Source organism: Eupeodes corollae, chromosome 3 (genome assembly GCF_945859685.1).
Source record: "Eupeodes corollae chromosome 3, idEupCoro1.1, whole genome shotgun sequence".
Taxonomy (NCBI): Eukaryota; Metazoa; Arthropoda; class Insecta; order Diptera; family Syrphidae; genus Eupeodes; species Eupeodes corollae.
This window is the reverse complement of record NC_079149.1, coordinates 94,494,563-94,506,661: the sequence shown is the minus strand read 5'-3', so window position 1 is coordinate 94,506,661 and position 12,099 is coordinate 94,494,563.

Sequence of the window (12,099 nt, the reverse complement as noted above, 5' to 3'; positions counted from 1 at the left end):
GTGAAATGTACACACTTTGGTGACACCGTGTTCGTTGACCAGAACTTCCGATTTGAGAACTGTCAAACTATCTCTCATGTACTAATTAATTGTGGTTTACCTTTTTTTAGCTTCCCATATGAAGTCATTTTAATCGGTCCAGTTTTCCGAATTGAAAATTTTTCAACTTAAGCTTTAAGATCCCAAGAATCTAAATTAAAGGTTCTTTTAGAGACGTCTGTGTGTAAAAGGATAAAAAACGTAAATTGGTTTTTTGTTTCAAAACTATGATAGAGTTATTTGGAATCAATTTTTTTTTTAAATTGCTATTGTAAAAACTCTGTAGTACCCGTGGCTTGATGGTTAGTGCGTTGGACTGTCATGCGATATCTCCTTGAGGCTAGTTGGTTGTGTTCGCAGAGTAATGTTCAACATAAAAACACTATTTTTTTTGACAGGAGGAAATCTTCAAAAGACACTTGGCAGACACTTTCTTAACTTTGTACAATCACTTTGGGGGAAGATTTAACTTTTAATACTTTCCCATGTTTTTTTTTAGACCATAAGCTCATGAGGCTTGGTTCTTCTTAATCTCCGAACATGGTTTCGTATATTCAAGACGGACTCCATTTCAGAATTAGTATATGACTTTGCAGTCTCCGGTTGTGCGATACATCGTATTTTTTAACAACTTCTGTAACCATTTCTATTTGTAAGTCACGATGTAGATCGGTATTTCTTATGTACCAAGGTGCATTAACTATTCCACGAAGGACTTTGTTTTGGAATTTTTGGATGATTTCGGTATTTGTTTTCTTTGTACATCCCCATATGTGGATTCCATAGGTCCAAACAGGCTTTAGTACTTGATTATACAGCATTATTTTGTTTTGAATTGATAAATCAGAGTTGTTACCAAGTAACCAGTATATTTTTCTATATTTCAAGTTTAGTTCTTCTCTTTTCTTTTTGATGTGCTCTTTCCACTTAAGCTTTGAATCCAAAGTCATTCCAAGGTATTTGGCCGTATTGGCGTAAGGTACAGATTGATTATTAATGATTATTGGAATATTGTTTATCTTTTTATTTGTAAAGTTTATATGTGAAGATTTTGTTTCATTGAGTTTGACACGTCATTTTTCGGTCAAAGTTCTCACTGTGTCGACGACATTTTGTAGTTTTACTGCCGCCTTAGAGACACATTTGTCGGGTACCAAAAAAAATGCGGTATCATCTGCAAAAGTAGCCATTATGGTGTGATTACCAACTGGAATATCCCTTGTGTACAGTAAATACAGGTTAGGATCTAGGACACTTCCTTATGGTACACCGGCTTCTATTTTCTTGAATTCCGAGTATTCTTGATCGTACCTCACTCTAAACAATCGGTCTGAGATGTACGATTTTAATATTTCAAAGTACTGCCTGGAAAGATCCCTTTGCAGTTTGTACTCAAGTCCCTCATACCAAACCTTGTCAAAAGCTTGAGCAACATCTAAGAAAATAGCTCAACATATTAGTTTTTCTTCTAATGCTTTTTCTATTATCTCCGAAATTCTATTAACTTGGTCTATCGTGGAATGTTTATTTCTAAAGCCAAACTGATGGTTTGGGATTAACCTTCTTTCTTCTATGACTTTGCTAAGTCTCTTCAGAAGCAGTTTTTCAAAAACTTTTGCCATAATTGGTATAAGCGATATTGGTCTGTAAGCCGTCACTTCTGTACTTGGTTTACCTTGCTTTGGTATGACAATTACTTCAGCAATTTTCCTATGGTGCGGGACATACCGGTGCTTAAGGCATGCATTTATTATATATTGGAGTTTTATGAAGGCTTTCAATGGCATTTCTTTCATAACCTGAGCAGTAATTAGATCGTAACCTGGTAATTTTTATTTGATAGTTTTGTATAAACACATAATTTTTTTTTTTCATATTTTCATAGTTTAGCTATTTAAGAATATGTCTTCGAGAGGATTTTCCCAAATTCAAATTATTTTCGGAGAAATAAGTATTTTGCTGAGCAGCCATCCAAATCGGTTGGGCGGCAACTAATCGAACAAAAGACATAATGGGGTACTTTAAACGCGTTTTTCTCAGAACTGTCTTTTTGAATCTGATACCCATGATTTCTCAGGTTCTGCCGAACCGATTTACTTGAAATTTTAAGAGAGTCTTCTTTAGGGACTTGACTACGTCCGGAACTACGGCCATTCCCAAATTTTCATTTTTATTATATTAAACAAATCGAAGAATGTTGTAAAAAGTGTTCTTAAGGCAGCCGCCATTTAAAAAAAAAAAAAGTTTGTAACTTTTCCGTAGTTCCAGACATTGCGACATTATTGTAGATTAATAATCTTTTTTAGTTTTTGATTTCAGATTTCTAGGAGTATGGTATGGTCACGCACCAAATTTTTGAGACGCACCACTCCATCAGCTGATAACTAACCGAATTTTGATTTTTTTTACTTTTTTAGTTTTTGTTGTATGCTTCTAATGTGAATAAGTAATGTATAAAAAATTGATTGTAAAATTGTTGCTTGCTTTTTTCTACAGCACTTCAAAAATTACCTAAAATTCATGCCTCTAGACCAGAATACCCCCGTAAGTCTTACAATTAGTATTTGACTTTCATCTATCTTATCAACAAACTGTAAGCGATTTTCAACCGCGTTTGATAAGTATGGCTTAAAAACATTCGCAAGATGTTCATCGAAAAGGTTAGCTTTTTCTTTCGGGTTACCGATCCATTTCCCATCTTGAGATTTCAAGGGCGAGTTTTGTAATTGCGGTCTTTTCAGGCGCTTGGATGCTTTCCATAGCGAAAAATCGGTTAAAGCATCATTCGTTAAATTTCTTAGGAATGTACTGAGTGAATCAGTAGAGTAGAAAGCCAAAAACACTTAAAGAAAGCCTTACACTATTAAAGTGTGTCAAAAAAAGAAGATGGAATTGAAAACGAGTTTCAGAAATTTAAAGGCAACTTAATATTAATTGGTGATTTTTATGCAAGGTTTCAAGAACCTCAAAGTTTGCTCTTTCTTTTAGAAAAGATGTTATAAATATAATTTAAAGTATTACTGAAGTCGAAAAACTTCAGTAATATTCTAAATTGTGTGAAAACAGAAATTTTAGTTATTTTTGACAGCAAACCTCTTTTTCCATTGGTCAAAAATTAATGAATTTTTGCTGAACGATTGGAATAGGGCTGGATTTTCGATTCATATTATGTTCCTGGTCCAGTCCTCAGACAAAAATGGTACTTTTAGCAAAAAAGTATAATGTCCGTCAACCTTATACGTAATAATTAAACTTTTTATTTTATTGTGACGTTATATTAAATTTGTATAAATTTGAAAAATAATTGTATGGTTCAAATAATAACGTTTTTAACATCTAATATAAAAAACGACACAACGTTTTTTAAAACTGGTTTGCTGCTCGAATAATTAGAGAATAAATTTAGTTCAAAATAATTTTACTTGAAATGTTGCTGTTAACAGACGGTAATTTTTTTTATAAAAATCCATTTCCCATTTTTTGTACAGGAAAACAAAAACCTAATATAGAAATTGGTAAGAATTGGGTTTTCACTAAAATATCTCTGGAAAACATACAAAAACAACTGAAAACAGACAAAAAATGGGTTTCGACTCAACTACCTTTAGAACAAAGGAAAGTATAGACTTCAAACTTGTTTTATCTGACACAAAATATTTTGTGTAACCTTTCGAAATATCGATATGTAAAAGAATGCAATCTTTTGTGAATGCAATCTTCTATGAGTTTAATATAAAGATTGCATTAATTGAACTCACCTGTGAAAGCACAAATTAATGCAAAGACTTGAAGTAAATGTAAAAGTCTCAAATTGTTACAAACAATTGCAGGTAAATAATTGGTGAAAAAGTAATTGTTGATTGCAAAATTTTAAGTCCAAATCCCCATTAAGTGAAATCTATGAATGCAGTCTTAAATTCAATAAATCATTTATAATGATTGGCATTATTTTACAAGTCTGGCGGACACGAAGAAGATGTTATCAATGTGGGTCGCATCCCAGCCTCTTATTTCAACTTTCCATAAGTTAAGTTATTGTAATCTGTCCGATTCGTGGAATTGAAAATTTTGGCATTTCTCGACGCTTCGAAGTGCAAGGAGTCCGTACATTCGGGAAGCTTTTTTCGTCAGCCAAATCTCAAAAACCAGTAGAGATATCGACTCCAAATAAATGTTGTTATTTAGATAATAATGCAAAAAAATGCAGAAAATAATCCCAAGAAAATTGAGTTTTTGGTTTTTTTTTAACACAACCAAAAATACCTCTCGAACCATAACACTAACGACTTAAATTAAATTGTATGTTGTTTTAATATTGTGACGTGATATCAAACTGATTTAGTTTTGAAAAAAAATCAAATAACGTAAAAAAAACATTACTAATAATTGGGAAAAAAATTGATTTTCGACTTAAATATCTTTCCAAAAATTTAAGATTTTGGCTTCAAACTAATTCAATCTCATAAATAAGTTTTCAAAATTCAGTAAAATTTTAGGAAATACAGTTTCTTAGAAAAAATACAATATAGAGAATATTTTTTTCGAAATTCAGTAATTTTTTTTTTTAAATAAGAATAAAAATCGCAAAATTTGTAAAAATTGTTGTTCGATTCTCGATGTGTCGTGAATAAATAAAGGTATGGACTTTAAAATGATTTCATTCTGTGCAAAATTGTATTAGAAAAATCCAATGAGTAGCTGTTTATATATAAGAAATAAAAACTTTCAAGAAATGCTTTAAACTTGGTAGAAACTGGTTTTTGATTAAACAAAGGATCTCGTTAAGGAAAACAGATCTTGAAAACAAACAATTTCATCATTTATTTAAAATTTTGTTTTTAATTTTTAGTAATTTTTTTAGAAAAAATAAACTGACAACTTTTTTAAGAAATCACGAAAACCTACAAAAACAACAAAAAAGAAATAAGAAATGGTTTTCGACGATTAAGAGAACAAAGACAAATATTGACTTCTAATTATTTATTTCACACAAAGTATTGTTATGTACATTTTGTTAAAGTTTTAAGGAAGTTCAAATCGACAGACGGGATGGAAAGTTATTAGTGTGGGTCGCATCCTAGCCTCTTTTTAACTTCCCATAGGAAGTTATTGTAATGGGTCCGATTTGTCAAATTGAAAATTTTGACATTTCTCGACGTTTCAAGGTCCCTAGAGTCGAAATAAAAGATTTTTAGAAAGATGTCTGTGCGTGCGTGTGTACGACGTTTTTTCGTTGTCCATAGCTCAAGAACCAGAAGAGATATCGACTCCAAATAAATTTTGTTATACAGATAATAAGGCAGAAAGATGCAGAAAGGGCTCTTAAGAAAATTGCGTGGGTAGTTTTTTTACCATAGCAGTTTAAAAAAAGGTGAAAATTTTGGTTAACCTTAAATATCTTACGAACCAAAAACGGTAGAGATTTGAATTAAATTTTATATAATAAACTGTAACGTGTTCTCAAAGAAGTATATTTTTTTGAAAAAAAAAACTATCTAACGGTTTTTTTTTATAAATCAAAAAAACTGAAAAAAAAAAATTGTCACCTCCAAAATTTAACGACTTAAATATATTTTCATCTCCAAAACAATTTTGAGCAACGAAGAACGATGTTTTCGACATCTGATAAAATTTTGAGAAAAATCGAATTGACAGTTTTTTTTTATAAAAAATAAAAATCTAAAAAAAACATTACTCAAAGTTGGTAAAAATTGAATATCGATTCAAATATCTTTTCAAAAACTTGAAGTTTAGGCTTAAAACTTATTTTACCTTATAACAAATATTTTTTTCAACATTTTAAAAAATTTTTGAAAAAAATCGAATTGACAGTTTTTTTTAAAAAAAATAAAAACCTAAAAAAAAATAATAAAAGTTGGTAAAAATTCATTTTCGACTCAAATATCTTTTCAAAACTTAGAGATATTGGCATTAACTTCCTTTTATCTTTCAAAAAATATTGTTGTCAGCATTTAGTAAAATTACGAAAAAAATCGAAGTGACAGTTTTCTTACAAAAAATTAAAAACAGAAAAATAATTAACAAAAGTTAGTAAAAAATGATTTTCGACTCAAATATCTTTTCAAAACTTTCAGATAATAGCTTCTAATAAATTTGTACTTATAAGAAATATTGTTTTCAACAATTTTGAGAAAAATCTAATTGACAGTTTTTTTATAAAAAATTAAAACCGCAACAAAAAACTGTATACAAGTTTTTAAAAATTTATTTTCGACTCAAATATCTTTTCAAAAATTTGAAATATTGGCTTCAAACTAATTTTATCTTATAAAAAATATTGTTTTAAACATTCGGTAAAATTTAAAAAAAAATCGAATTGACAGTTTTTTTTACAAAAAATAAAACTCTAAAAAAAAACAATACTAAAACTTGGTAAAAATTTACTTTCGATTCAAATAGGTTTTCAGAAATTAAAAATATTGGCTTCAAACTTATTTTATTTCACAGATAATATTGTTTTCGATATTCAGTAATTTTTATATAAAAATCCAACAGTCCGTTTTTTCATAAAAAATAAAATCTACAAAAAATAGTACGCAAATTAGATAAAAATTGATACGAGTACATATAGACAAACTTTAAAGCAAGACAAATCGACAGACGGGATGGGAAATTATCAGTGTGGGTCGCATCCCAGCCTCTTTTTTATATTAAAATGAAACCTTTTATTGAAAAACCCTGTAATACCAAATATTTACTGCAAAATCAAGTTTACAGACCTTGTATTTGAGATTGAATAAAAATAACTCAGATCTATTTTCATATCAGAAACGATTAGGACTGCGGTTTGAGTGTTTTATGAATTCCATATAGGAAAAAATAAAGTAGGTCAGATGACGCAATACCAACTCAAGGTTTCTTAAAAAATTGGAACACAAAATCGAGGGATACTCTCGAATTTTTCGGTGAACAAAAATAGTGACTAATTATTAGAATATTCAAAATATAACGCAATATTGCTTTAAACAGAGCTTCAAGCATTTTGTTTAATTCTTATAGCAACTCGATGCAAGGTTTGCAAACAAGTCCCAACGATTTTCGAACTTTTTCAAAACTAATACAAATATTTCAATGTTGATGTCAGTGGTTTTGTGCGTCATTTTAAGTTCCCTCGGCTCTTTAGTGTAAACATTTAAATAGATTACTTAATCTAAGAATGATTGATGCATTAAAGTCTGAGCATAGATATTTTTATGACATGCACTTTTGATGCTTCATTAAAATCCTCAAGCTTAACCTTAACACAAAATATTAAAAGTCAAACATGAAAATGTTGCTATCTCATAATAAGTATTTAGGATTTTTCAAGGGTGATCTTCGAAAAAGATCACTTCTCATAATAAATTATTGGTCTCTATACTCACCTTATTAGAAGGGGATTTTTCAATAATAAATTAAAAATGAAACAAATTAATTATAGAAATACTTAGATGCCCATGCATATTATTAATATTGCAATTTCAAGTGATCTTTGCTTATTTTTTAAATATCAAACATGCACTTTATGTAAACAAAATAGATATTAATGTCTAAATAAAACAATTGTAAAATCGTGCATTATTAGGTTACGAGCATCTTAATTGTCTGATGATGGGTTATTTGCTGAAAACCAGTTAAAAGAAAAGATAAATCAAATAAATAATGAGCAAGTTATTACCTAAATACAATTTAATTGATTGTTTGATTTCTGTATTTTTAAATATCATCTTTCTTTTGAATAAACGTGAAGTTATTAAGTTGCATACAGACATTACATTATGTGAAATTTTTCATAATTTAAAGGCTTAAAATAGGTTGATTTTATCTTTGGACATCGACACCGACACATTGTCAGGTTTAGAAAAACTAAAATTACATCCCTTGTTTTATATGACTCACTGAAGTTGTTTATTAACAATACATATTTTGTTAGCAAAAACAAATGCGAAACTATTCAGGTGATGCATATGGTCGTAATATCTGAATAGTTAAAAAATTAATCAGTTTTTTAAAGCTTGACAATTTTAATTAGAGAATTTAATAGGCGTTAAAATTGTACTCATTAACCTTTTTCATCGAAAAACAGATTGTGTTCGTGATTCACAAGCTCTAAAGTATTTTTTTTCTGAGCAAAATTGTTATTATGATATAATTTAAGATAATAATTTAATTTTATTTTTTAATAAGTCTGTGTTGGGATTGGAAACTTCACTTTCTCAGGCACATGTTACTGGCGTCATTCATATAATATGAACTTATAATAAACCTTGGAAACGCTAATTCTTTCAGATAAGATTTCTCATGCATTTTTTTAAAATTGGTTTTTAACATTCAATTGTATTTACAAGGACTTGGGGAAGCGCGGACTGATGACACATTCAGTCCCGAAGTCCACACCATATTGTAACTTTATATGAATGCATTGTGAATCTCGCGTGAATTGGTGTCGTCCCGTACCCAAATGGTTCGAAAAATGGGCCTCATCGTTTAAGGTTATTTTTTGGCCAAAATTGGGATTAACTTTCAACTACTCCAATATCGAATTAGCAACTACACGGAACTGCGCATGGACGTTTGGTTTCAGCTCCTGGGTCAATTATTGGATTGTGAAAAAGCGCTGCTGGTCGAAATCAAGACACAAAAGTTGACAGTTGTGCGTTTCCTTGACGTTCGTGTGTTGGATGATTGTTCATTGGAATCGAATTTGGTCACCAAATGTTGAATAGTGTACTAAAAAGGATGACCATGGAAGAAACAATGGCCATATCGTCGTGAGCTGTCATGTCAAGTCAACCCGTTCCCGTTACTTAGGTCCTCAGACCTGTTAAATTCGTTGGGAACCCCTTAAGGGGCATAGGGCCTCTACTACGCCTACGCGCCATCGTGTACGGTTTCCGGAGATGTGTTTCAGCTCCGTCCAACTTTTGCCTAGTGACGCTGATTCCGTCTCGACTGTTCTGCGCCATATGCTTCTCGGTCGTCCAGCACTTCTTCCATCTTGTATGAGCGGATTCCCCTGCATTGCTTGGGATGTAATGCAGTCGTTACCTTTTCTAAGCGTATGTCCATTGCCATTATCGCCTCGTATTATAGAGTCTATAAGTTCCTGGCCTCTCCTTCTATGAAGGACCCCATTTTACATACGGTTTGGCCAGAAAATCTTTAGGATGTTACGAAAACATCTGTTAACGAAGGTTTTCAGCTTTCTGTAATAGCTGAAGTAACCTCACAAGTGCTGCACCCATAAAAAAGCACAGATTCTTTATTTGTGCGGTTCTCCGTGGGAGACGATACTTCTAAGGTATTGAAAGCTAACCACTTTTTCTACCGGAAACATTTATTTGAGAGGATGGTCGCGTTGCGAGGCTGATCATTTTTGTTTTGCCGGAATTAATTTTCAGCCCCACAACTTCTGCTTCTCTCTTTACACTTGTTGTCATTTGATGGAGATCCATGATCCTATGGGATAGTAAGCAAACACCGTCCGCGTAATCCAAGTGCTTTAAATAGGATGTCAAAGTACATTGTATCCCTTCGCTACCCGACAAAGCTGCGCGCAGTGCATCGCTTATCACCAACAAAAACAATATTGGCGACAGGATACAGCCCTGTCTGACTCCACTACGGATTTCAGAATAACCTGACAACCTACCATCGTGCAGAATGTGACACTTGGTGAAACGGATTGAAAGTAGTTTTTGTTATTGTAACGAATCTATCATCTAAACTACTAAAAAAATTTGAAATACATTCAAAAATATAAAAATAAATGTTAGAAACGGCTATTTTTCTAAAACTTGAGCAGATATTTAAAATAAAAGTTAGGATTCATAATCAGTACTAAAAATTTTCTCCAAAATGTAAGTTTTTTTTTAAACACTGACATTTTTAAATTCAAGCTTTGATCAAAACCTCGTATAGACTCAAAAAAATCTCGCATTACTAATGAGGATTCCCATTTTTAAGAGCCATATTTTCAGAATCCTAATAAGATGGAAACATTTTAAGGCAAGATTCAGGGCATCTTGATCCTTTAATTAACTTTCTATAGGAAGTTAGTGCAATGGGTCCGATTTGTCAAATTGACAATTTTGACCTTTCTTGACGTTTCAAGGTCCCTAGAGTCGAAATAAAAGATTTTTGAAAAGATGTCTGTGCGAGCGTGTTTGTTTTTGTACGTTCGTACGTCGTCCGTACGTTTGCGACTTTTTTTTCGTCGTCCATAGCTCAAGAACCAGAAGAGATATCGATTCCAAATAAATTTTGTTATACAAATAATAAATCAGAAATAGGCAGAAATGGCTCTCAAGAATTTGAAAAAAAGGGTGAACATTTTGGCTAACCCTAAATATCTCACGAACTAATAACGTTTGAGACTGGAATTAAATTTTATAATATGTATTATAACGTGATACAAAATCAGTATATTTTTGGAAAAAAATCCAAAAACTGAAAAAAAAAATGTTACCTAAAAATTTTACGAATAAAAACTGATTTTATCTCCAAAACAATAAAGTGCAACAAAAAATAACGTTTTTAACATCTGGTAAAGTTTTGAGAAAAGTCAAATTGACAGTTATTTTTTACAAAAAAATTAACAAATGTTGATAAAACTTGATTTTCGACATTCGATAGTATTTCAAAATGTTGAGATATTGGCTTCAAACCAATTGTATCTTATAAGAAATATTGTTTTTAACATTCGATGAAATTTTGAAAAAAAATCTCGTTCTTTCAGCTTCTCCAAAGACTTTTTCTCTGAAAAATATTCAACGCAATCACTTTAGTTAATCTGTCATCACCCATATTAAGATCTCTGGAAAAAAAAAATCGATTTGCAGCTCAAGTGTTTTAATGAAAAGTGGTGAAAGCCCGGTTCAAATAATTATCATGTAGTTTTGTGTATTTTTGGAAGTAAGAAACATCTTTTTACATCTTTTATGTGAAATAGGATAGTTAGAAAAACAGTTTTTCTATGAGGAACTTATGGCACTTTTTGCTTTGATCAATTTGTCTTAAAAATGACTTTCCATATTCAGTTGTTACTTGAAATAAGCACACAGGTATTTATATTTTTTCACAACATCGATAGCTTCTTGGTTAGAATTTCATTTTTTATTTGTAGAAAATCTGCCAGATCGGGATTTAAAAAACATCGCCTTCGATTTGTTCAAATTAACCGTTAAACTGAACAACTTTCAAGACTGGAGAGTAAGCAAAAAGAACAACATCGCTCGCACTAAAGGGGTTCTGAATACCCTTATAATTATTAAAGGCAGTTCTAGCAATTAGGAAAGGTGGATAGGATTTGAAAGGGAAAACCGATGCACATTGGTTTTGATTGTCAGCACATTCCAATGAGTTGGAAATATGGAGCCTGGTAAAGCATTTTACATTCGTGTAGTGCGGCTGAAGAAAGAATCTCTGTACTTAACAATACTTCCGAAATTGGGCTTAGGGGTAAACTGATGGGGAGGAATGCAACTGGCTTTTTCAATTGGGCAAAGTTTATAAAAATAACGATAAAACAATGACAAACATGAGACCTTGCGGCGGTATTCAAGAAGAACCAAATATCTCGATAAGAGAACAGTCTCCAATCATTTTTAGAGCTCTTTTTTTCAATTCTGTCCAGAAAACTCATGTATGTTATTGGAGCACCAGCCCAAATACTTAGCAGCATTTTTGGCGATGTCAAATAAGTGATCACTCCACAACAAGTGGTTTGTGATCCAAATACCTAGGACTGATAATTTTTCAGTCTCTTCGATGCAAGTACCACTCATGGAAAGCCGCATTGGGAGAAGGTTACGGTTTTGCGACAGTAGACAGCATTGAATTTTCGCAGAATTCTACTCGAATTTTGATTCCTCATTGAACAATGCTATCAAATTCAGAATTTCATAGGCTTATCATTATGTTGCCGTCGGTAGTCCACATCTGAAAAACAAGTATGAGAATTTAAAAACGAATATGAAAAGCTGAGAGTATTTCAACAGTGAAACAATTAAGTGGGTTAGAAGTTTCAGACAAAAGATCATTTATACAAATATTTTTTTT